The following is a 14,749-nucleotide window of genomic DNA, read 5'->3' as shown; positions in this document are numbered from 1 at the left end:
CTTGAGATTAAATGAAAGTGCTATTCACATAGGAAGTTCACAATAAGGGATTCCCATTACTTCCATTGAATATGACTTCTTGCCTGTATTATCCCAGTCTACCATATGAAAAATTAAAGTATATACATTTTATTAATTCAATTTCTTTTTACTCTTTTTTAGGACAATAGTGATTCTGCTTTTAAAAAAATAAGATAAAAAAAAACCTCACCTGAGCTTATTTTTAATATTATTCTTTCTTCTATAAAAAAAAAAAATAAAGTGTAATAAGAGGGATTGGTAAAAAAGAGGAAGGACATGGAGATATAGTTTGCCTAAGTACTGGACCCATGACATCCCCAAAGTATATTTCATCAACATGACTGACAATTTTTTAGAATTATAGAGAAGACAGCAGAACTTAAAATGGTTTATTCTTGGTCTTCATCATTTTCATTTGCTTTGAGAACCTCTTAATATTTAGTGTCTAATATATAAAATTTGGGGAAAAATGTTATATATAAGATTTCATTAATATATAAAGTCTTATGAAAATAAGACCTTAATTTTGATAATTCCAAGTCCATAATCTTATATCAATCAAACCTATGATGATTCTGAAGCCACAAATCAAACTAACAGTAGAAATCAAACTAAATCAAACCTATGATGATTCTGAAGCCACAAATCAAACTAACAGTAGAAATCAAACTAAGCCATAATTTTTTTTAACGTGAACATTAACCTTTTGAAAATAATATTGAAACCTATAGTGACCTCCTAATCTTGACAATTTTGAGATGTTTAAAGTATCACAGCAGGTAGTTGAATTTTAGAAGGCATATTTTTCTGAAAAGTCAATTACAAAAATGTGTATTCCATAAAAATCCATCATCAGGGAGAAACTATGTCATAGAACATGTATGAGAAAGAAAGGAAAAGTGAAAGCTAGAGATACCGAGAACGCAAGCAAATCTGGGACTGCATTCATGTCAGGGAGAGGGAGCATTGCAATACTTGTAGCCGCCAGTATGCAGCAATACTTCCAACCTTTATGGATCGGGATGTATCAGCCTAGGCAGTCCATCACAGGTTTTATTTCTGAGTCATCTTTCCTCCAGAATGTGATGGATCAAAGACACTGAGCTGGAGTAAAGAAAAAACAAAACTAAGGCAACTTCCCAGCATAAGTAGAAATATACTTTGTTCTTGATAATGACCCTCCAAAGTAGGTCAACATCCAGCCTAAGACACCATAATCCAAACATTGGTGTGTTTTCATGTTTAGTAATATATAGTGGAACCAGCCCAGAATTTAGAGTCAGATAATGTGGGTTTAACTTGCTGCTACAATTTATGAGCCCTTTTAAAAAATCTGCCCATGCATACTCGAGAAAGTTACTTAACCTTTATTAAACTAATTGTTCCTTAATTGTAAAATGAAAAGAATCTTCATGCAGTTCATGTGAGAATTTAATTGAGATCATGCCCCATAGGAAATGTATACTTCTTCTGTTATGAAGCACATTTAGGCAGCACAAACTGAGGTATCCATAACTGGTTATTCACCATTAACAAATGGCTAACTTGGGGTTATTATTTTAAGCCTTATATTATTTGTAAAATATTTAAAATATACTTTATGGGGCCTAGGTTATAGGAGAAAGGACTATTTCAAAATCAAAGTTTGCTGTCACTATTGATTCAAATGTTATCCCAGGGACACCAAGATCAATGAATTGACCCCAAATTAAATGTTAGCTAATTTATGTTTTACAATTACAAATCTGACTTTGATCAATTCTGGCTAAAAAGAAGATTTAAAGAGATTGTAGAGTTTGATCACTTAAATTTCTGGGGAAAAAAATTAGTCCACAGTTGTGCCTTGCCAGTGATCAAGAAAAACACTATGTGCTACTCTTCATGTGATGAAGTGATGCTTTACAGAAGATATTGGAAACAAATTTAAAAGTTAGATACAATTGTTCCTGGTGCCGTAAGGAAATACAAATCTCTTCAAAATCTCTCTTTAAAAAGCCCTCTTAAAAATAAATCAGATCTGTTTAAAAAGTTCTTTAAAATTTACATTGTCACCTGTATGCTCCTTCTCTAGAAATAACCACTGTTCTGCACTTGATATATACCATTTCAGAATGAGTTTTTATATTTTGATTACGTATGTAAGTATCTATGAGCAATATCATTTATTGTTGAATAAAAGGTACAAAAAGTTGGTCAATTATATTGTTTATATAAACAAACAAAAATTAGATTTTTGCCACCCAAGGTTTTACAGTTTTATAAAAATCATTTCTAGATAATAAATTTTTTGCTATTATGAATTTTGCCTTTTAAAAAACTTCATATTCTAACAACTTATTACCAATTTAAGAAATAGAATTGATTTTTAAGTATAGATCTTTCCTCCATCAAACTTTTTGAGTTTTTTATTAGGTAGTAAAGTGTGGCAGTGTATCCTCCTCAATTATTTATCTAAGGTTTGGGTTTTATTCAGTCATATATTTTATTTCTCTTGATTTATTTCACTGACTACCTCCAGTACATTGCTGAAAAAAGTGTTATTAACAGGAATTCCTGCCATATTACAAAATTAAATCAATTGCTTCCAATGTCAATTGCTTCCATTCAGTTGAAAGAGCTATAGAAATAGAAATAAAGAATGCGGGGTGGGTGTGGTTGATTTACTTTGACTAGGATCTTAAGCCTCACATCCTAGTTAACAAAAAGTTTTGCTTTTTATTTCATCAATCACAAGTGAGGTTTGAATAGTTCAACTGCTTTTGGCAACTATCAAATCATTGCAGTCAAATTGATATGATTTTTTTCCTTTAATGTTGAGATTTATATTAATGGATTTTCTATTGCTTGCAAGTAAATCTAGTCATGTATCTTTTTCTTTTTTTGAGCTACTTCTGAATTCCTTTTGTCAATGTGCTTACAGGTTTTATATTTATATCAGAGTGATGTTTTGTATAATTTTCCTTTCACAGTTTGATCTCTTTCTTTTTGTTTCAAAATTATATTACATCCAGTAAATGAGTTTGTGAATCTTCTACTTTTTTGTCTAGAGAACTTATAAAAGTTAGGACTCATATCTCTCTTGATATCATCTTGCCTATAAAAACTGTGTTTGGAATTTGGGGTAGGGAAAATTTTAACTTGGGAATGCCATTGCCATTTTTAGATTTCTTTTTAAAACAGGATTTTAAAATTACATTTTCAAGGAAATTAATCTTCTCATCTAATCTTTCAAGCTTAATGATGCAAAGCTGTTTTTGTAATCACTTGTAATTTTTAGTTTTATTTCTCATATAGTTTTGTGTTTTTAAATTCTCTTTATTACTTCTTTGTGATTTCTTTTTTCTCTTAATTAATATTGAATTTAATTTGTTTATTTTATTAGTCTTTTAAGGAATCAGGTATTGGATATGATAATCTTGTCTATTTGATGCTCTTGTCTTTTTGATTTTTTTTCTGTTATATTAATTTCTACTATTATCTTATTCTGTTGATGCCTTCTTCTTTAAGTTCATCCAAGATTTGCTTTTCTAACTTCTTGAGTTGATGCTCTTTTAAGAAATCCAAACACAAAGGAGAAAATGTGACATCAACTACCTTCATTATGAAACCAAAAGAAACCTCCCACAGTTAGCAAATGCACAACAAAGCATTTTTTTCTCGTGTCATTGCCAACGCACAGAAACTCATTTGGAGTTTTTTAGCTCACGAGGTTAAATGTAGTGTGCATTTTCTCACTTGGAGTTTTGTGACGTGTGATATTAAATGTACGGGGTAGTTTATTAACCAAGTTTTCATCATATTTTACAAACTTAATAAACAGTTCTTAAACCATTTTTTATTTTTATTAATGCAGAAAATATAGCTCTGTATTTTTTCAAAATGGCAGGCTTCATTAGTTATTTTAGTTATTGTGTATACCTATACATGTTAAAAATTCTTCGGGGTATGATTTTTCCAAGGTCATTGAAGAAGTTTCATTTGAATATAAAGTCAAGTATATTTGGAAAGCATTATTTAACCCAATAGTCAAGTTTCCAAATATTGTATATAAGTTTTTAAAACCCAAGGGAACAAAAACAATCTATGGAAAAACAAAAAATGATCTATGGAAAAACAAATAAATTTCAAAAACTCCATATGCTTCAGAGAATCACAATACCTAATAGCATATGAAAGACTTTGAGAATTCCTAATGTAGATTAAATGAAATAGTAAAATAAAATATAACCCTTGTTCAACTTTGTTTAACCCAATGTTTTCCAAAAATATTTGAATATAAAACAACTTTCTTGACAAAAAGTCTCAGAAAACAGTTTGCTGAAACACAGATGCTACATGGAAATCCTGGGCTAAATCTCTGTTTTGTTCTCACTGTTTCTGTGATCTTTAAGGTGACCAAATAAATAACATCCTCCATTCCCACTGGATGTTTTGTAAATTGAGAAATAGGACAAATGGGTATGCTAACTGAACCCTAGAATTAATGAGGCATATCTACCAAATTACAGTAGTGCTGGAATAAGGCAGGCCTCTCTCCATATCAAGAGAACTGGCCCTAGGACAAAATAAAGACCACAGCTTTCTGTGAGCAGGTGGGCTTCAAAGAATTTAGAAGACTGAAGTTGAACCAAACCCTCCCAGTTATTCTTTTAAAATATACCATCCAGATAAATCACCCCAACTTTCCAGAGGAGGAAGATTGAGTAAATGGGAGGAGAAAGACCATGTGTTATACAAACTGGGCTATCTCATACAAGGAAGGAAATATCAGAACTGGAGGAGAAAGCCTTCTTAATATCCCCCAGCTTTTAGTTCTCTTCACCTATGGGCTAATCCTTACTCTTAAATCATTCTTTGTGTACTCAGGCCCCTTAGGAGAGGAAACCCATGTTACATCATCCATGGGGTCACTGCTTCCTTGAGGACCTTCCTGTCTCCACATTTGCCTTTTTATCTATTGGCTTCCAAACTTCAGAAATGACTAAGGATAGCACATTAAATCCAAGGCCGTGATTTAGTCAGAAATGAAAAATATTTTCTTATTGTATTTTCTATCCCAAGTAATGTCCAACTATATTCACTAATATGTCAGAGTCCCTTCCATTAGATTAAATGACAATTAATACTCCAATAACAAAATGCATAAAGATATTCATCTCCTCTCAAACAGCATTGTGAGCATGGCATACTAGTCACAAGATTTTATTTGAGACACTTTTTGTTGTGGTGGTAGGCTAAATAATGACCCCAAAGATAACCACATCCTAATTTCTGGACCTATAAACCTATTAGTTACATGGCAAAAGGGACTTTGTAGATCTTATTAAATTAAGAGTCTTGAGATGGGGAGATTTTCCTGGACTATGCAGGTGGACCCGATGTAATCACAAGAGTCTTTATGAGAGGGAATCAGGAGGTTCCAAGTAGAAAGCAGATGTGATGATGGAAGCAGAGACTGGACTGATGCAGAGTCTGAAGATGAAGGAAGGGTCCATGAGCCAAAACATGCAGGCAGCCTCTAGAATCTGGAAAAGGCAAGGAAACAGATTCTGCCCTAGAGCCTCCGTAAGGAACGCAGGCATGCCAACACCTTGATTTTAGCCCATAAGACTCATTTCAGACTTCTGACCTCCAGAAGTATAAGATAAGAAATTTGTGTTGTTTTAAGCCGCTGCATGTATGGTAATTTGTGATAGCAGCAATAGGATACTAATATACTTTCAATCCAGTATATTCAAACCACCTCCTGTGAACTATGGGTTCATGATTGTCACTCTGCATTGCAGGTTGCTCTAGTAATAGGACCCCTAAAATGCCTTGTGAAAAAAAGCATTTTTAGTGTGTACACCACAAAAATGTCTGTGATTGTTGTTAGGGAATTGTTTAAGCCTGAGATATATGCCTCCTAGGTCTAGCTTTCTCCTTACCTTACTGCTTCAGCAGCAAAGTCACCCTGAGCCGATTTCTGGAGGGAAGCTACTACTGCTGTTTCTGAAATCTGTGTCTTTATGGACCATGAGAGCCAAAGAGCCTGCTGTGTGCTCTGTAGGTCATGGTATTTAATTCTGTGTTGAATTTTTAAAATTTCTCAATCGTGTTCCCTTAGGAAGCAGACAATACCTGTACCACCACACTATTCCCTTGACTCCAAAATTGGTCTCTCCAAAGTTTTCTTCCTGGACTTGAATGCAGGACAAAATTGAGACACCTAATGTTACAAAGCCAGGCTAAGCTTAGCACTAACAAAATAAAGCTAGAGCCTCACTGTTTCGTAGTGAATGGGAATACAGATCCTGTCCATTTAAATCCCCCACTCATATACATCTCTAAGGAACTTATTAAAAGCCCCCTCATGTTTATCCTAAAATGTTTCCCACTTCGTCTAGCCTTAGCTTAAGTCAGTCGTTCTTAGAAAAGGTGTGTTACCTCTCAGGCTGCAACCTGAGGCACAGCCAGCTGGAAATCTTGTTCAAGGTTCTCACCCTCACATCATTTTTAGGTTAGGCGAATTTTGTATCTTTCAACTTTTGCTGTCAGGGAATGAGATGAGGAAGGCTACACTTGTTTTATGAGGATGGAGGTCCCCAGAGAAATAGCCATGGGCTGTGAACAGAGTCAATATAAGCACCATCACCCACCAAGATTAAATGTCGGTGGTCATCTTAAACCTCACAACTATAAAATCCCACCTAACGTATGATTTGTATTGACAAGCTGCTAAAATCACAGTTTGCTGTCCACACAGGGAAGTCCAAAGCCAAGCACAGCAAAACCTCTCCACATGCTAAGTCTGTAAATTCCAATGCTTCTTTCATTCCTTAGTTTTCTCAGAAAATAAAACCATATGGGGGATAAGAGAAATACCACATGTATTACCCTTTCAATTTCTGAACCAAGAGAGAAAAAGAAGAAGTACTATAACATAAGGATTAAAATATCACCTTTATTGCTGATCAAGTTTAGGTTGGGAGACAGAGCTTCATATGAGATTGAAATGCATCACCTGAGACCAAAAGTGGACAATCATGCACCTCCAGCCACAACAGGGTTGGCTCATGCAGGAGCCCAGCCTCTCAGGAGGAATAAGAGGGAGCGTGCTGTCTGCAGGCTGACTGGCTTCCTAAGGGGAAAGAAGGACAGTGCCAAGCCAAGCCAAGCACACAGCACTCTTCTCAAATTCACCACCTATATATCACTCCTTCCCAGGACTCAGGGACAGAATGAGTGGGAGGATGAAATGGAGGAGTGTGATGCTATCATAAAATTCCACTGGAAAAAATATCAGCAGAGTTGGAGAATATTTCCTCCTGGTAGTTGCTATAGGTGGAAAGATAGGACAGCGTTCTCAGAAAATGTAGTACAGGAAGACTGGTTCAAGATGGCGGAGTAAAAGGACGTGCTCTCTCACGCCCTCTTGCGAGAGCACCGGAATCACAACTAACTGCTGAACAGTCATCAACAGGAAGACACTGGAACTCACCAAAAACGATACCCCACAACCAAAGACAAAGGAGAAGCCACAATGAGACAGTAGGAGGGGCACAATCACAATAAAATCAAATCCCATAACTGCTGGGTGGGTGACTCACAACCTGGAGAACACTTATACCACAGAAGTCCACCCAATGGAGTGAAGGTTCTGAGCCCCACGTCAGGCTTCCCAACCTGGGGGTCTGGCAACGGGAGGAGGAATTCCTAGAGAATCAGAATTTGAAGGCTAGGGGGATTTGATTACAGGACTTTGACAGGACTGGGGGAAACAGAGACTCCATTCTTGGAAGGCACACACAAAGTAGTGTGCGCATCAGGACCCAGGGGGAAGGAGCAGTGACCCCATAGGAGACAGAACCAGACCTACCTGCTAGTGTTCGAGGGTCTCCTGCAGAGGCAGGGTGTGGCTGTGAGGACAAGGACACTGGCAGCAGAAGTTCTGGGAGGTACTCCTTGGTGTGAGCCCTCCCAGAGTCTGCCATTAGCCCCACCAAAGAGCCCAGGTAGGCTCCAGTGCTGGGTCGCCTCAGGCCAAACAACCAACAAGGAGGGAATCCAGCCCCACCAATCAGCAGACAAGTGGATTAAAGTTTTACTGAGCTCTGCCCACCAGAACAACAACCAACTCTACCCACCACCAGTCCCTCCCATCAGGAAACTTGCACAAGCCTCTTAGATAGCCTCATCCACCAGAGAGCAGACAGCAGAAGCAAGAAGAACTACAATCCTGCAGCCTGTGGAACAAAAACCACATTCACAGAAAGATAGACAAGATGAAAAGGCAGAGGGCTATGTACCAGATGAAGGAACAAGATAAACCCCCAGAAAAACAACTAAATGAAGTGGAGATAGGCAACCTTCCAGAAAAACAATTCAGAATAATGATAGTGAAGATGATCCAGGACCTCGGAAAAAGAATGGAGGCAAAGATCAAGAAGATGCAAGAAATGTTTAACAAGGACCTAGAAGAATTAAAGAACAAACAAACAGAGATGAACAATATAGTAACTGAAATGAAAAATACACTACAAGGAATCTATAGCAGAATAACTGAGACAGAAGAATGGATAAGTGACCTGGAAGACAGAATGGTGGAATTCACTGCTGTGGAACAGAGTAAAGAAAAAAGAATGAAAAGAAATGAAGACAGCCTAAGAGACCTCTGGGACAACATTAAACTCAACAACATTCACATTGTAGGGGTCCCAGAAGGAGAAGAGAGAGAGAAAGGACCCAAGAAAATATTTGAAGAGATTATAGTCGAAAACTTCCATAACACGGGAAAGGAAATAGCCACCCAAGTCCAGGAAGCACAGAGTCCCATACAAGATAAACCCAAAGAGAAACACGCTGAGACACATAGTAATCAAATTGGCAAAAATTAAAGGCAAAGAAAAATTATTGAAAGCAGAAAGGGAAAAATGACAAATAACATACAAGGGAACTCCCATAAGGTTAACAGCTGATTTCTCAGCAGAAGCTCTACAAGCCAGAAGGGAGTGGCATGATATATTTAAAGTGATGAAAGGGAAGAACCTACAACCAAGATTACTCTACCCAGCAAAGATCTCATTCAGATTCGATGGAGAAATCAAAAGCTTTACAGACAAGCAAAAGCTAAGAGAATTCAGCACCATCAAACCAGCTCTACAACAAATGCTAGAGGAACTTCTCTAAGAGGGAAACACAAGAGAAGAAAAGGACCTACCAAAAACATACGCAAAACAATTAAGAAAATGGCCATAGGAACATACATATCGATAATTACCTTAAACATGAATGGATTAAATGCTCCAACCAATGGACACAGGCTCGCTGAATGGATACAAAAACAAGACCCATATATATGTTGTCTACAAGAGACCCACTTCAGATGTAGGGACACATACAGACTGAAAGTTAGGGGATGAAAAACGATATTCCATGCAGATGGAAATCAAAAGAAAGTTTGAGTAGCAATACTTATATCAGATAAAATAGACTTTAAAATAAGGAATGTTACAAGAGACAAGGAGGGACACTACGTAATGATCAAGGGATCAATCCAAGAAGGAACTATAACAATTATAATTATATATGCACCCAACATAGGAGCACCTCAATACATAAGGCAACTGCTAACAGCTGTAAAAGAGGAAATCGACAGTAACACAGTAATAGTGAGGGACTTTAACACCTCACTTACACCAATGGACAGATCATCCAAACAGAAAATTAATAAGGAAACACAAGCTTTAAATGACACAATAGACCAGATAGATTTAATTGGTATTTATAGGACATTCCATGCAAAAACAGCAGGTTACACTTTCTTCTCAAGTGCGCATGGAACATTCTCCAGGATAGATCACATCTTGGGTCACAAATCAAGCCTTAGTAAACTTAATAAAATTGAAATCATATCAAGCGTCTTTTCTGACCACAACGCTATGAGCTTAGAAATCAATTATGGGGACAAAAATGTAAAAAACACAAATACGTGGAAGCTAAACAATATGTTACTAAATAACCAAGGGATCACTGAAGAAATCAAAGAGGAAATCAGAAAATACCTAGAGACAAATGACAGTGAAAACACGATGATCCAAAACCTATGGGATGCAGCAAAAGCAGTTCTAAGAGGGAAGTTTATACCTATACAAGCCTACCTCAAGAAACAAGAAAAATCTCAAATAAACAATCTAACCTTACACCTAAAGGAACTAGAGAAAGAAGAACAAACAAACCCAAAGTTAGCAGAAGGAAAGAAATCATAAAGATCAGAGCAGAAATACATGAAATAGGAACAAAGAAAACAATAGCAAAGATCAATAAAACCACACCTGGTTCTTTGAGAAGATAAACAAAATTGATAAACCATTAGCCAAACTCATCAAGAAAAAGAGGGAGAGGACTCAAATCAACAAATTAGAAATGAAAAAGGAGAAGTTACAACAGACACAGCAGAAATACACAGCATCCTAAGAGAGTACTAAAAGCAACTCTATGCCAATAAAATGGACAACCTGGAAGAAATGGACAAATTCTTGGAAAGGTATAACCTTCCAAGACTGAACCAGGAAGAAATAGAAAATATGAACAGACCAATCACAAGTAATGAAATTGAGACTGTGATTAAAAATCTTCCAACAAACAAAAGCCCAAAACCAGATGGCTTCACAGGTGAATTCTATCAAACATTTAGAGAAGAGCTCACACCAATCCTTCTCAAGCTCTTCCAAAAACCTGCAGAGGAAGGAACACTCCCAAACTCATTCTATGAGGCCACCATCACCCTGATACCAAAACCAGACAAAGATGTCAGAAAGAAATAATACTACAGGCCAATATAACTGATGAACATAGATGCAAAACTCCTCAACAAAATACAAGAAAACAGAATCCAAAAGCACATAAAAAGGATCATACACCATGATCAAGTGGGATTTATCCCAGGGATGCAAGGATGCTTCAATATATGCAAATCAATCAATGTGATACACCATATTAACAAATAGAAGAATAAAAACTATATGATCATCTCAATAGATGCAGAAAAAGCTTTTGACAAGATTCAACACCCATTTGTGATAAAAACTCTCCAGAAAGTGGGCATAGAGGGAACCTACCTCAACATAATAAAGACCATATACGACAAACCCACAGCAAACATTATTCTCAATGGTGAAAAACTGAAAGCATTTCCTCTAAGATAAGGAACAAGACAAGGATGTCCACTCTCACCACTATTATTCAACATAGTTTTGGAAGTCCTAGCCATGGCAATCAGAGAAGAGAAAGAAATAAAAGGAATACAAATTGGAAAAGAAGAAGTAAAACTGTCACTGTTTGCAGATGACATGATACTATACATAGAGAATCCTAAAAATGCCACCAGAAAACTACTAGAGCTAATCAATGAATTTGGTAAAGTAGCAGAATCCAAAATTAATGCACAGAATCTCTTGCATTCGTGTACATTAATGATGAAAATTCTGAAAGAGAAATTAAGGAAACACTCCCATTTACCATTGCAACAAAAAGAATAAAATACCTAGGAATAAACCTACCTAGGGAGACAAAAGACCTGTATGCAGAAAACTATAAGACACTGATGAAAGAAATTAAAGATGATAACAACAGATGGAGAGATATACCATGTTCTTGGATTGGAAGATTCAATACTGTGAAAATGACTATACTACACAAAGCAATCTACAGATTCAGTGCAATCCCCGTCAAATTACCAATGGCATTTTTTACAGAACTAGAACAAAAAATCTTAAAATTCGTATGGAGACACAAAAGACCCTGAATAGCCAAAGCAATTTTGAGGGAAAAAATGGAGCTGGAGGAATCAGACACCCTGACTTCAGTCTATACTACAAAGCTACAGTAATCAAGACAATATGCTGGCACAAAAACAGAAATATAGATCAGTGGAACAGGATAGAAAGCCCAGAGATAAACTCATGCACCTATGGTCAACTAAAATATGACAAAGGAGGCAAAGATATACAATGGATAAAAGACAGTCCTTCAATAAGTGGTGCTGGGAAAACTGGGCAGCTACATGTAAGAGAATGAAAGTAGAACACTCCCTAACACCATACACAAAAATAAACTCAAAATGGATTAGATACCTAAATGTAAGACCGGACACTATAAAACTCTTAGAGGAGAACATAGGAAAAGCACTCTTTGACATAAATCACAGCAAGATCTTTTTTGATCCACCTCCTAGAGTAATGGAAATAAAAACAAAAATAAACAAATGGGACCTAATGAAACGTCAAAGCTTTTGCAAAGCAAAGGAAACTGCAAACAAGATGAAAAGACAACCCTCAGAATGGGAGAAAATATTTGCAAACAAATCAACGGACAAAGGATTAATCTCCAAAATATATAAACAACTCATGCAACTCAATATTAAAAAAAAACAAACAACCCAATCCAAAAATGGGCAGAAGACCTAAATAGACATTTCTCCAAAGAAGACATACAGATGGTCAAGAAGCACATAAAAAGCTGTTCAACATCACTAATTATTAGAGAAATGCAAATTAAAACTACCATGAGGTATCACCTCACACCATTTAGAATGGGCATCATCAGAAGATCTACAAACAACAAATGCTGGAGAGGATGTGGAGAAAAAGGAACCCTCTTGCACTGTTGGTGGGAATGTAAATTGATACAGCCACTATGGAGAACAGTATGGAGGTTCCTTAAAAAACTAAAAATAGAACTACCACATGACCCAGCAATCCCACTACTGGGCATATACCTAGAGAAAACCATAATTGAAAAAGACACATGCACCCCAGTGTTCATTGCAGCACTCTTTACAATAGCCAGGTCATGGAAGCAACCTAAATGCCTAACGACAGATGAATGGATAAAGAAGATGTGGTACATATATACAACGGAATATTACTTAGCCATAAAAAGGAATGAAATTGGGTCATTTGTAGAGATGTGGATGAATCTAGAGACTGTCATACAGAGTGAAGTAAGTCAGAAAGAGAAAAAGAAATATTGTATATTAACACATATATGTGGAACCTAGAAAAATGGTACATGGTTTTGCATGGCAGAAATTGAGACATAGATGTAGAGAACAAACGTATGGACACCAAGGGGGAAAGCGGCGGGAGGGTGGGTGGTGGTGTGATGAATTGGGAGATTGGGATTGACATATATACACTAATATGTATAAAATGGATAACTAATAAGAACCTGCTGTATAAAAAAATTTAAAAAAAAAACAAAAAAAAGAAAAGAAAATGTAGTACAAAACACTCAGTTGTGTGGCCTATGTCTGCCAATATGCTATTCATCTTTGAGGTATCTGATAATTTTTTTGGTTACTCATTCTGAGACAAAGTCCAAATAAATTATTTTTTGCTTATGATAGTGGTGTTTCCAAAAATGAGGCCCCAAACCAGTAGCTTTCAATCCACGATGTGTCAAGTGTGGAGCTGGCTGTAAATTTGAAACCATAAGTGTTTTCTAAAAGACTAAAGAATATATGGGTGAGAATTTGTAAGTCTTCAATTAAGTTGTACTCCCCTGGGGAACTGCTGATTTGCAGCAACTGAGTTTTAAAATGAAAAAGACTGGAGTTTGAGGCCCAATCCCATCAATTATTTGCTGTGTGATATTTGACAAGTTATCTAACCTCCCTGTCCCTTAGTTTCCCAAATGTAAAAAGGTAATAATACCTGTTTTAGAGAGTTGTTGTAAGGACACCATGTTATAATGCAGTCAGAGTCTAAACCCAACAAGGTCCTCATAAATAACATTTGTTTCCTTTCTCTGACATTATTAACCTTCGAGTACATTTAAACACATAGCTGCACACGCCTACTGCCCACTGCTCATAATCTGAGTTCACGCTCTATGCTACAAAGAGCAATTAGTTCACTTACAGTGTCCTAAAGACCACAGGCAAAAAGGGTGAAGTGAAGAGATCTGATCTTGTGGTTTTATAACCTCTTATATTGTGCAAGCCACAAATATCTTTACTACCTGCTCTACTAACCACCAAAGTCCCTATCTCACTAAGTACCAAATGGACTGAATCTTTTTCTAGAATAGGGATGTTACAGATAGTTTGGCTCAATCAACCTATAAGTGAAACCCACAGGAAAATAGCAAATAGTAACAAGAGCATGATAATTCCTCTTTGTTCAGAAAACCTCCTTCGGGGCCTCAGAGCACATATTTCAAAGAATCAAAAGCAGTTTCTATTCAATAACACACTGAAGGTGATCTAGTTAAAATAAATGTGAACATCTCAAACTAGTATAAAGATCATAAAGATAATCATTATAAAGATACTATATAATGAGTAACTTCAAAGGAATATATACTGTAATATATAAGAATTTTACCTATATTCCTATATCTTTACCACCTGATTTTCTCTTGGAACTCATTTTTTTTTCCACTTATGTGGTTAAATGAAAGAACCAATTATTTTTTAAAGTTATCTTCTATTTGTGCATTTTCACTCATTTTTTCTGTCTCATTCTCTGTTCTTATACCCAGTAGTTTGTCCTTTCTTTACTTCATATTAAATTTTGCGGCAAGTCCTATATTTAAAATTCACATAACCACTCTATATTTGGTGGTCTCCATGCATCCAAGATTTTATCTCTTGCAATTTGTCTCTAGTTCTATGCAGTAAAGAGGCACAACCAGGGCTTGTGCTCAGGCACAGTCAGGGCTTGTGCTCTCAACCTATGGAGTTGTC

The sequence above is a fragment of the Eubalaena glacialis genome, chromosome 12 (genome assembly GCF_028564815.1).
Source record: "Eubalaena glacialis isolate mEubGla1 chromosome 12, mEubGla1.1.hap2.+ XY, whole genome shotgun sequence".
Taxonomy (NCBI): domain Eukaryota; kingdom Metazoa; phylum Chordata; class Mammalia; order Artiodactyla; family Balaenidae; genus Eubalaena; species Eubalaena glacialis.
The sequence above is the reverse complement of the archived record's forward strand: the minus strand, read 5'-3'. Positions refer to the sequence as shown.